General features: G+C 38.0%; 1 pseudogene; it reads left to right on the top strand.

Moving 5' to 3' along the window:
- The window catches only part of LOC150020730 (BRISC and BRCA1-A complex member 1-like), a 107,283-nt pseudogene extending 95,055 nt beyond the window's left edge, over positions 1 to 12,228 (top strand).
- The last annotated feature ends 428 nt before the right edge of the window (positions 12,229 to 12,656 follow it).

Below are 12,656 nucleotides of genomic sequence, written 5' to 3'. Positions count from 1 at the left end.
TCCTACATGCTCAGACCTTTAAAACAGGAAAACTCTTTCTCTTCTTGGCTCAGCTCATGGGAGTTATCCTTTGCCTTTCCTTACCTTTTGACTTCAACTACTTGCTAGCCCCGACCCCACTTTCATGTAGCTACTCTTAGCACAACCGTCTGCTACCACAATCACTCCTGTCCTGATGCAGCCCAAAGTCCAGGCAGGAAAACTCCTTTGACATAGAAATACCTGAAAAAAAATCACCTGGTAAGTAGGGTTCAGCTTCTCTGCCTACATCAGTATTGACGTACCCATATAATATATCCATGTTAACTGTAATAATCTGTTCTTAAATGTTAAGCACCCCTATACTCAGAGTTTTATATTGTTTATTTGTCAACTCTGGGTTTTTATTTTCTTTGTTAGTTTCCACCATGTACGATTCCTAAGCTCTTGTGTGGAAGGGAAAATATGAGAATATCAGAGAACTTTCTGTTATATAATAATCCCTTAATTTGTAGCAAAGCTTACTAAAGCAGAGGAAAACATTCAAAGTTATAGGTTATGAGTAATGAAGACCTAAATTTAGACTAAGCCTAATTTTATTGTCTTTCCATAAATGATTCTATTTATGTGTCACATAGCTGGTCAGGGCTACACATTGACATTCCAAATAACCATAAGATTCGCTCACTCTCCATTAGCAAGATGATATTGAACAATCTGTCTTTAGATAAATCTATTTATTTGTTTAGTTTATGGATAATGCAACCAAATCAAACAGTAGAAGGAGTATATAAATGTAAAGATCATTATATTATATCATCTACTGATTTGTTAAGAGGGCCAAGCTTTTTTAAACTGAAAGGAAGTAGTAATTCCTTGTGGTTTATTTTGCTTTTAGGATCTCCTATTGTCTGGATTTAAGTCATCCATCATCATGTCTGTTTTAAAAGAAGCAGCTTTCATGGGGTCTGATGGTAAATGCCTAATATTGATATTTATAATAAAACTAGGCATATAAACCCATTTATCTAAGTCATTGTTTTATAATTGTACAGTGTATGACGTTTAAGTAAAACCTAATTATAACTTTGTTCTCATTTCCAAAGCCTTTCTAGCATGAGATATACCCTGAATGTTTATCCAAACCAGGTGATCAAACACATTGGCTAGCCAGAATTTGCTTCAGGTGCAGTGCACCCTGTTTACATGCTAATTTCAGGGGTCTGTTGCTATGTTTACAAAGATCTAGTATTTGGGGACAAAACTAATGAAGGTGTCTGTGATTAAGAGCTGCAGAATTATAAACAAACTCTAAATAAGCAGAATCCTGAACTATAATAACGCCTTTATAGAAATTTGTTAGTACACACTTGTCAGTTTTTATATAACTTTATTTGGTCCAAAATATTTCCACCTTACAATAAAAATCACTTAAATAATACTCTATGTGGACTACACCAATTAACTAACAATTACCAGTTAAATTGGTGAAATTTAGAAAAGGTTCTTATGACTTTTGGTGACAATCCTTGAAAAAGAGGCTCTGATTCACAGAACGTGACAAAGATACAGGTCGCTTTAATACCATCTCCGTGCCTCCTGACACCCAATAGAGAAGAAAGGAACAATGTAACTCAAGAACAGAGTTAAGGGCCACAATATCTTACCACTCCACATAGGAAAATGCAAACTTTAATGACAGGGATGACTGGTGGTCATTGTCTCCAAACTCATAGCTTCAGAAAACTTGATCATTTTATGCACAGACTTAGAAAACAGAACTTTGTGCTACCCTGTTGGGCTTTACTTAGCTCCTTAGAATAAAGGTATAAAAATAACGTCTAATTTTGAAGTAAAATATTTTACTTTATTCAAAGTATAAAATAAGCAAAATTATACTCTTTTGGTGTCCATGGTAATATGGATAATTTGATTTAATTGAGAGATCTCCTTCACTGGTTGTTCAATTTTCAAATTCAAGAACAACAACAACAAAATCTCTCACTGCCTAGTTATGGCACCTAGCACTCCTTGGGGATGAGTTATGGCAAAGGGACTTGCTAGTGGAGTCAAGAGTGAAGAATAGAAGAGCTATATGCTCCACAAACACTAATCTTTGGTTTGACTTATCCTTTTAGCTTGTGTTTTTTGTTTGTTTGTTTTTTGCTACAGTTTGCTACAAATTTTAAATACATACCTTAAATCCATAATTGTTTTTATAATGAAACAAGTATATCAAGATCTCTTGAAATAAAGTTCCAAAATTCTCACCAGTTCATATAATACATAGACTCATGTTCAGTACCTTTTATCCTACAGAGGACCATGTTGTATGCAGAAGGCCATGTTTCCTGTGGCTATTCCAAACTAGCTGACATGTTATCTGAAATCTCCCATAAACACATTTGAAATTAATGCATTTTTTCATGCACATATGTACATTAAGCTCACATGTTTAATTGTTACACACCAAATAACTTGTAGTAGTTTCCTAATCTGATCTGGAAATGTATAACATCTTGACCCATGTTCTTCTCATGGAGCATTTATTTATACTAGTGGCATGTCAAGGACACACAAGTTCCTTCTCACAAAAACAAAAACCACATCCAGATGGTCAAGATCTCTTCCAGGAGGGTATGGTTAACAGAAACACAGACCTACAAAAAAAGTGTCCATGCATTGTCAAAAGAAGTCCTCTAGAAAAGAATCAGAAGACGTCTAAGGAATCAACACAACCTACCTGAGCTGTCTTTCCTCTCTTTTTGGTGTTTGGCCATATTTTGGGTTGCTAGAAGTTCCAGGTCCCTTGTTTCCAAAGAGCCGCCTGTGTTGGCCTGGCTTTCAGACTCTCATGTTGCAAAATCTGAAATTCTGTTGCAATAAACACCAGATTTCAAAGGAAAAGCAATGGAAATAGTGCAAAGATTAACCTTCATTTTTACAGCAACAGTCAGTAGTAGCATGAGCATGTGTCTAAACAATGCCTTCTCTTCCAATATAATATTAGGTTGAAAAAGACAGAACCATAGTTTATTTGTATAAAAGCAAGCATCAATTTTGAAGGTGTATTTAGAAAAAAAAACATATTTAGGTTTGTGGGGAAAAATAGCATTGTCTTTGATATAAATGCAATAAATGTATCCTTGAATCCCTCCTGAAGGAATCACATGCAAACAGATAACAGAACTACATTATTCTAGCATAATCCTCAGCTGAAAAGTGATTGGACATAATGAGGGCAACCCTGACACAAACATAAGAAATATTGCTTCACAAGATAAAACAATTAAATATAAATCAAATAAGAGCACAGTATTTCTAGAATTTTTTTTCTCTTGGTGCTCATTTAATTTGAAATTAGGAATGCTGACCTAATTTCAATAACATTCAATGAATAACAGTATCTAATGAATTAGCTTTTCTTAATTTTCATTCAAGGACATCTTCTTTAGCATTATAATGTCTGTATCTTTTAAGGTGTAGGGAATAATGTTTAAAGAAGACTAAGAAGTTAAAGTATCAGTAAATTAGGAAAATGCTCAGAAACTGCTAACTAAATGGTCATAAACTGATATGAAAAAAATCAGTAGGAATATGCCCAGGGCACCAAAGAAGCTAATGTTTTGTTTAAGGTAGACATCTCATGAGATTTCAGCTCACTAATTTTTACTAAGGCTCCTTTCATTCTTTCTTGACTTTACAGGGCCAGGACTACTGTGATCCAATTGCTATAGAAACAAAAACTCTCCAATAGATACCCATCATCACAGAATGGTCAATTTTAAAGTGTTTCAGTTCACCCATTTAACAGATGCAGAACATAAAGAGTTTAAGTGATTTGCGCCCTTCCCCCCAACCCTCCCACAAAGTGATTGCCAGCTGTGTAAGAATGAAGAATGAAATTCAGGTCTCCTAATTATGAGTATATTTTCTAGCATACTCCAATTAAACCTTCCAGAATGAAGATTTCTTAAAAGGTCTACAATTAGATAGACTGAAGTAGGAGATTTGGCACAATGTGAACCAGTTCTATAACAAATGATGTGGATAAATTAGAGACTTGACTAAGACAAACTTGAATAGTACATATGGTGGTACATATGACAGAATGTTGATATTCTAGTAGTAAATGTTTATCCTGGGTGGCTGGTTAGCATTGGCATCCAGCATAGGTGAATTTAGCATGGAATATAATTGCCGTAAAAGTGGTCTTGATCCATCACATAATAGTTTCTCTAGAGGCAACTGATTCTCAGACAGGGATTGGTAGATAGGCCGTGAGTTAGATATTAGATATATTTTCCCTCAGAATTCACTCTCCCAATTTTTCTTTCTACACTAGCTGCCATGAATTAACTTTTGGTGACCATAGGGAATGATAATGTTACTTTTGTTTATTTTGTCATTTTTCTAATGCTCAAGAAATGAGCGAAGGCCTTTGATCTATTTATTTCTGCTAGATTATCATCCGAGGGGTTCTCCACTGGGCATCCACACATCCCTCTCTCTTGTATGAGGCCAGCTGCACAGAAGTGAGTGCAATCATACTGGGTTGTTGGGGTGAGTGTGGAGGTCACCTACAGACTATATGAGGCCACACTGTAAAAACAGGCCAAAATGTCAGTCAACTGCAACAACTTGTAGCAGGATGGAGTTTCTGTGGCTAGTTTGTAAAAATAATAGCAGAAGATATTTTTGGTTCTTTTCCTCTGGGAAAAAAAATGTAAAAATGATTGAATGGTCAAAAAATATATACTATTAAGACCCACTTGCAGAAAAATAAATGCAAATACTAATAGATTGAAGTAGACCATAACCTATTGAGTTAAAACTGGGACCAAAAAATGTAATCGCTGGAGTATAAACCTTTTGTTTTGAATTTTCCATCAGAGTTTTAAAATCCATGGTTTGTTTTTACATAATGTATAAACACCAGTTTCATGGCAATTATTAATTGTCCATTTAAAATAAAGAAAGAATCAATCTGTACATTGCCATGCTGCCCATAGAATGAATCCCTCTTACGAAAGGGTCACAAAACATGTATTAATATCCTAATTAAAGCAAATCCAATCCACTAATCAAACTTTTTCACTGTCCAAGATAGTGTCACTTTGAGATGAGTTCCTTGTGGTGGAACCATGGTAAATGACTGCCTTTGCAACCCACAATCCTCCTTACCCATCACTCAGATAACGTCATATTGTATAATAGGGAATTACGTTTGCACTGTCAGTCAGGAAGGATTATAAGGCTGACATTTACCCATCACAGTGTAATATAATATAGTTCTGAAATAGTTATCAACTGATTATTTCCCTGATAAAGAAAAGAATAACGGAATAAGAATAAGTTACGTCTAGATGGGTGAAAAAATAATGGACATTGGTTTTATCTTTAAAATGCTTCAAATTGTTCTCTTGAATCTTTACATCCAAATAAAGACCCTTTTCTCTCATATTTGTCTGCCACGCTTTCCTTGGTTAATCTCTTCACAGAGTTCCCATTATGATGACAGGAACAAAGAAAGTGATCTAGTGGGTCACGAAGACTCCTCTGTTTCAAGAACATGCTTCCAGGAGCATGCAGAGAAGCAGTACAATCTGGAAGTTATAAAGTCAAGTATGAGTATGTCAGATCTGGCCTTGACTCCAGCTTTAATACAAAATAGTTGCATATCTGTTTTCACCTCTGAGCCTTGATTTTCTCACCGCTCAAGTGGAGATTATCATAGCACCTGCAACGTTCGCCTAGTCTAAACATTGCATGTAATCCATGTAACCCAATTACCAGAGGGCTAAGTTCATAGTAAGACCTCAACAAATATTATATTTTATTTTGTTTTTAGTATTTTTATTATTCCAAAAGTGGTCCAGGTAGTCTCTATCATCAGTTGGAATATTTTGAGATTATTAAGATTACATACTAGAATCTTTCATTAGACAAAAATTTTCACAGCTAGAGGAGAAAATAGTGATGATTCTGCAAATACTTTTGTGAATTGGAAGTCAAGAAAAGAGCATACATTTGAAAAATACACACGATATTCCAGTGAGCACCAGACTGGAAATGGGGGTTTAGAGGTGCTAATCCTGACCCTTTCACTAAACTGCTAAGTAAGTAACCTTGTACAAGTGATTTGGGGGCCTTAGCTTCCTAAGTCTCCTGATCAGTAAACAGATGACATGGTCATGGCCAGCTCTAACACCACGTGTTTGGGCTGTGCAGGACACTGAAGCTGGAAAACTCTGCCTTTCATTTGGTACAAGGAGAACTTTGCCAGTGTTGCAGTTCTGTGGCTTAGAGAGCGTGCCCTGGAAGCAATACCTATAATGAGAATTTTTGTGCACATGATTTCATACTAGACTGTTTCCAGGGGGGCCCTGGCCTGGGTGGCTCAGCAGGTTGAGCATCGTCCTGCAAAGCCAACGGTCATCAGTTTGATTCCCAGACAGGACACATGCCTGAGTTGCAGGCCTGGCCCCCAGGAGAGGCAACTGATAGATACTTCTCTCACATGGATGTTTCTGTCCCTCTATGTCTCCCTGTGGTCCCCTCTCTCTGAAATAAATAAATAAAATCTTTTTTAAAAATAAGAAAACTGTTTCCAGGAGACAGTTGGAAGGCAATAAAGAAAGCAGGATAATGGAAGGGGAAAAACTAATAGTGACGTGGGTGAGGTGAGGTCCCGCCACAGTCTGATCTTGTGGAGGCTCAGGAACATAACCTGCACCACAGATGTATCCCACCTTTTAGGTAATAGAGGAGAGTTTTTGTAACACTGCAACAGTCACCTGTATGTCCAAGATGGGAGGCAAGGTGACCCTGATAACCCACGACCAAAGCAGCAGCATGTGAAGCAACTCGTAGAGGAGATTCCTAGAGACCCAGAAGAGGCCCAACAGTACATTGTGTTTTGATGCACTGAATATTTAAAGCACTTGAACTTAAGAACTAGCTTTCCATAAATTAGCCTCTTCATAACAGAATATTACTGTACACAACTCCGTCTGTCACTTCATGTGACTGGACAAATTGTCTGCTTGATCTTTACTAATTTATGATTACAAAGTTCACCTTTCCCTCTATTTTCTCAGGGTCATGAGCCCTTACGCCTCCTGCTGATCACAAGGCAATCTGGGGGGTGGTCTTAGGATGTGCTCTTGCCTTATAAAAATATATGCATTAAAATCAAAAGAAGGTACAAAGAGCTTTACGTACCAACTGTTGAGTGCTTCCCTTTTTCTTCCTGAAATGCAATTATATATAAATTCTGAAACATTGTTTTCTTTTTCTTCAGCAAGAGTCAATTTCATCAGGGGTATATATTGTGCTAAGAAAGTGCCTTTCAGAAAAAAAAATGGGAAACCCCGAGAGCAACTTCAAGTTTTTCTTTTAAAATAAGAAGAGTGGAGAAATAGATATCCATCTTTGGGGAAAAAGAGCCTTTTTGATTCTAAGATTACCCTTCATTTTACTGTAACACATTATCTAGTAAGAGATTATGTGGTGTTATAGTGCTGCTCACTTCCAAGGTTGCCTGTCTAACCACCATGGCCCAGTGTAAACCCTGGGAGAATATGAATCATTTTCCTTTTAAGCTTCTAGAATAGAATTTCCCTGGTTTTCATTTCCTTTGAGTTAAATCACATTATTTTTGGATCCTCTTACATTGTTTCCACCAGAAGGCCTCCCTCTCAGTGCTGATTTTTATTTCCATCACCATGGCAAGAAAGGATAGATCACAAAGTTGTTTTACATGTAAAATGAGTTATTGAAAGAAAGTATTTCTAACAAGAATAAAAAATTAGTTTCAAACTTATGTAATCTTTTAGATCTAATATTTCCTATTAATAAAATAGCAAATTTCTAGAGAATTGAAATTCTAACAAAATATACATGTGTTAGTCTTTATTTGGTTTGAGGGATAGACAAGTTATTTAATTGATGCATTCCTAGATTTCTCTAGGTTTTTCTTTTGTGGGGGGGGGGTGATATGAATTTACATAAAGGATGTTACCATTACTCAGTTTTGAAGTGTATTTAAAATTCTAAAAGCTTTAGAATATTAGCAATGGATTTCACTTCATAGGTGATGAACAAATGTGAATTTTATAGTTACTTTGACATTTAGGGTTTGTTTTCCAGCTAGGCCATTAGTGCTAAGTTGAATATTAGCCCTATATAGTTAATCCTTCCCTATTACACTTTCATAATATCCTCACATGTTAAAATAATGCAACTTTGTTATAGTAGAACATGCTAAGAGTATGGTATGAATCATGACAATGTTTCTGTGTTAATACTCTACCTTGTTTCTGGACACATTTATTCAATATTAAAATGTAACATAAATCTCAACCCAAAAGCAAGTTTTTTTTATTTCTCTTAACCTTCAATCTTTAAATGAGAAAGGGGCAAGAAAACAGGTATTTTTCCCCAGCAGAGCACACTCCCAAAACAAATATGCTACAGCTGTTTTAGCTGGCATAGACGGGGCCCTGCAGGGTAACATATTACTTTAGATTTCAAAACTGACAGTTTTCAGAGAAGAAGTTTTCCATGTTGCAAAGCAGCAGATCCATGTATAGAGATTTTAGTTTCCAGTATCGTTCACTTAAATTTTTTTACTGGATGGATTGAGCTTGCAAGTTTATGAACTCTACTGAAGCAATTATTTCCCCAATTCAGAAGGAGGTCTTGAAATTCCACACATCAGTACCACACAGCCAGCAAGATCCCCTAATCGCAGACCATCACAGAAGGCATTTTTGTGGCTTATTTGGAAGCCATTTTCATGCTAAATCCCATTTTTCAATACTTTGCAACTTTTTCAAAAGCTTTCGTTAGCTGTAATGTAGAGTTAAGATCAATTTATCCATTTTCGATAGCTTCATGCATGAGAGAAAGTGTTTGTGGGCTTTGGTGTTTGGATAATATCAAATTAGGCCATGATAAAATAGAGTCGAAGGCCAGCATTTTAAGTAGAAAAATCATATGAAAGCATTGAATTCTGATATTCAGATGCTGAAGCATACACAGGGAATATTTTACATTCACAAAGGATTTTCTTTCTAACCTTCCTTCCCCTACATTATACATTCCCCAAACAGAAACGTGCACACATCCTTTTGAAGTATGTGAAGGTGAAATCATAGCAGGCATGCCCCCTCAGTCTATGCCTGTGGGCATGATTTTAAACAGAAACCTGAGAGGGCTTATTTCTGTTAAAATGCACAGACAGAATCCTGTGTTTTTGAAATTTTCACATAGGCGCTCAATAAAAGCAGTGTCGATACATGCTTATGTGTACATACAAACATATATAGGGGCTTAATAATATAAAAATGTAATATATTTATGCTACTGTAGAGACGGGCAATTAAACAATGTGCAATTGGGTGTGTAAAACTGAGGTCCAGTCAACAGATGTGAGTGTATTTGAGGGGAAAGCTGCCAACTCGTGCTATAATGCAATATGCTTATACTCAGTAAATACATTGTACATAACAGAAATTAAAGAAAAGTGCGCTTTCTTTGTTCTGTTTCAAAGGAGTTTGGGGTTTGTTTGGTGGTTTGTTTTTTTTGTTTGTTTTTGTTTTGTTTTGTTTTGTTTTTTGTATTGCTTTCATTGTAGGAGAAGAAGCAATAATGAGCTAATTGCCAGAAAACATTCATACCTCATGAGACTTGGAGAGTTCTTGAAAGTCATATCCAGAGATTTTCTCTAATACCTTTATTTTCAGAGTGTCTTTCCCCAAGGGGATAAAATATTTCTACAGCCTTTATCTCCTTAATCCTCACATGATCATTGTTAGGGAGTCAGGCAGGCTAGGACTTCCGTAGATTCCACTAGTGAAACAGACAGACAATGGCTGCTAGAGGGACTTGATTGAAATTATAGAACGAGTCGGGCGCACAGCTGGTGAAAGGATCTGGCTCTGCTGTTTGCCAGAGCTTTCTTTTCCCCGACAGAACATATTGCCTAAAGCTGAGAATCCCACAGTGTCCTTGATTACGTAGTTTCGAATTATAGTTCACTTTAGAGATTCCTATTAAAATCGGATATGGCAGCAGGCCTGGAAATCATTTAGGAGACCCCAGGTTTCGAGCAAGTGGGAGATTTAAGAAGCAGAGCTGGAGGGGTGGAATATCTACAATGGAGGTGGGGATGGAATGTCTAAACCACTGTCTCCTGGCTATTTCAACTTGGAGGGCATCATGGTAGGTGCTGTGCTGGTTAATCAAAAAGATGCCAAAGATAGTCCCTAGACATTTATTTATTTATTTACTTACTTTTACAAGTGGCTTCTTGTGAAAACTACATTTCTACTTTTAAGTTGCTGGAGAAGGCAGATTAATAATAGAAAGATATATAGATAGCTATTTTAGAAGCCCAAGGGCAGCTTGAAATGAACTCCCTCATTAAGTGGAGGGAAGGGCCTCTCTCCTGGGAAAGATTCAGAAGGCTCCCTCTTGTCTCACTAGGATTTTTTTAAGGCGTAGTATACTAGGGGTAGACTTTTCCCTTATGAATTATGGATACTCTAAAGCAGTTTTAATTGTTTTTCCTTTCAGCACTACACAGAAAAACCCAATAATGATTCTCACTGCAATATTAGCATATATTTTAAGCATGCCATTATACCAATGGGAAAGCATCTCATTTTCCTGAAATAATACACTTCTTTAACTTCAAGAAATATGACTTAAATTAGTAATAAAGATGAGAAACAATCTAACTTTTAAAAATTCCTTTCTGTGCTGATGTATTCTGTGGAAAATAAGAAAAGAATACATTTACGTAAGGTTTAATTTAATTATTGGGGTGTATAATTGAACATTGAAATACGGGATTTGTAGATAAATTTCACTACAATATGGGATCTTTTCTTGGTCAGATATAAAAACACTAAGAAAGAAATCTTAAAATATATAAAGAATTTGAACATTGGGAAATAATATTTATTAAATTAATAGTTTTCCTAATAGGCACATAGTTTTAAAATATTTTAAGTAAATATTTTAATGCAAACTTTTGACCTTAAGAGCCCTTTAAATTACTAAAAATTATTGAAGACCCCAAAGTAACATTATATGGATATGTATTGATATTTACTATATTAGAAATTAAAAGGTAAGTACTGCATCACCTCTGGCTGCAAAGACAGCAGTTTCCTAATGAGTTGGCAGCAGCGTCAGAGGGAGGCTTAGACTACTGACAAGATTCTGGCTTCCCCCACCCTTGCCTCATTCAGCCACTCAGGAGTCGTGGAAGTGGCAGAGCCCAGCAGCCCCACCAAGGATGGAGGGAAGAAGGAGCACTCAGTGGAGCTAAGGCCCAGAATGCGCTCCAACCCTAAGTGGGCTGACGGCCAGGCACTGGGTGCCCAGGCCAGTGTGGGTAGCTGCAGTGAGGGAAAGGGTGAGGTTCCTGTACTGATTATGGGCCCCCAATTCTCTGGGAGCTGGCCCCAACCCTTGGCAGGTGCCCCCGTCAGCCCCTGAGGTCCAGTTGTGAACGCCAAGGGCCAACTGTCCATAGAAGGTGATCATCTGCCCGGACCTGTAGGACGAAATGTCACTGCCAAAATGAGTCCTTCAGCGGTTCCAAAACCGCTGCTTTCCACGTCTTCCGGAAGATGGTGGAGATGTTCATACGGACAAAACACAAGTGACAAAAGCCACGAGTTTGCGTGGGTGGTGGTGAGCGACGACACTGCCTGATTGTCTGGCCTGACCACTGACCCCAGCAGCTCTGCGGCTGTCTCAGCGACCTGGAGACGGCCTCCCGCGCCACCTCTGTCTGGAAGGTCTTCTTCAGCCTCATCCAACAGCAGACTGAGCTGCCCGTGCCGAAGGACGTGCAGGCGGTCCCACTCTCCACCCCCAACCCTGCATGTGGTCCGTGCCATCCTTGTCTACAGACGCTCACGGGGCCAGCCCCAACCTCTGTGACAGAGCCCGTGAAGGAAAGGTCCCAGGGCCCGTATTTCTCCTCTGATGTTGTTTATATCCACGACAGCGCCAAGGAGAAGGAGGAGGAGATGAGCTGAAAAGACATGCTTGCTTTCGTGGGCAGCCTGGATACCACGGGCACCAGCCCCGGCCCGGCCAGCCCTTGAGCTGCACAACTGTATGGCCAAGTGGCTGGCTGGCCCCCTGCAGCAGCCGTGCCAGAGCCGATGGTCCTGTACCCCCCTGGAGAAGGAGGATGGAGCCACTGAGGTTAAGGCCGCTGTCTGAACCATCCTTGGGTTTCCAGCCTCTACAATGAAACCCTTGGCCTAGGATGCTGGTTCTTAAACCTCGCTTCATAGGACCTATGGGGCTTCAGGGAAGCACTGAAGGTACTTGGGAGCCCTGGAAGGAAACCCAGGATTCCAGGAAGCATCTCAGGGACCCTGGGTACCCATTCCCCAAGTTTCCGAGCTCACACCTTCCTCCCCAGTTTGTCAGTTGTAATTTGTTCTTCCCTGTGTTTTTTGTCATTGATAAAAATCTGAGACGTCTCTAAAAGAAAATTAAAACTGAGAAAATTTTGAAATGTTTATTAATTTATTAAAATAAATATAATAAACAATGTCAACGTAAATAATGCATTTTAATGAAAAAATGGGCTATTTTCTAAATATATTTTTGAGAAGACTGGCATTGGTTTACATTTTTATAAA

The sequence above is a fragment of the Furipterus horrens genome, unplaced genomic scaffold (genome assembly GCF_987537825.1).
Source record: "Furipterus horrens unplaced genomic scaffold, mFurHor1.1.pri manual_scaffold_1, whole genome shotgun sequence".
Lineage (NCBI taxonomy): Eukaryota > Metazoa > Chordata > Mammalia > Chiroptera > Furipteridae > Furipterus > Furipterus horrens.
Note: the sequence above shows the minus strand (reverse complement) of the source record. Positions and strands in the feature narration are given on the sequence as shown.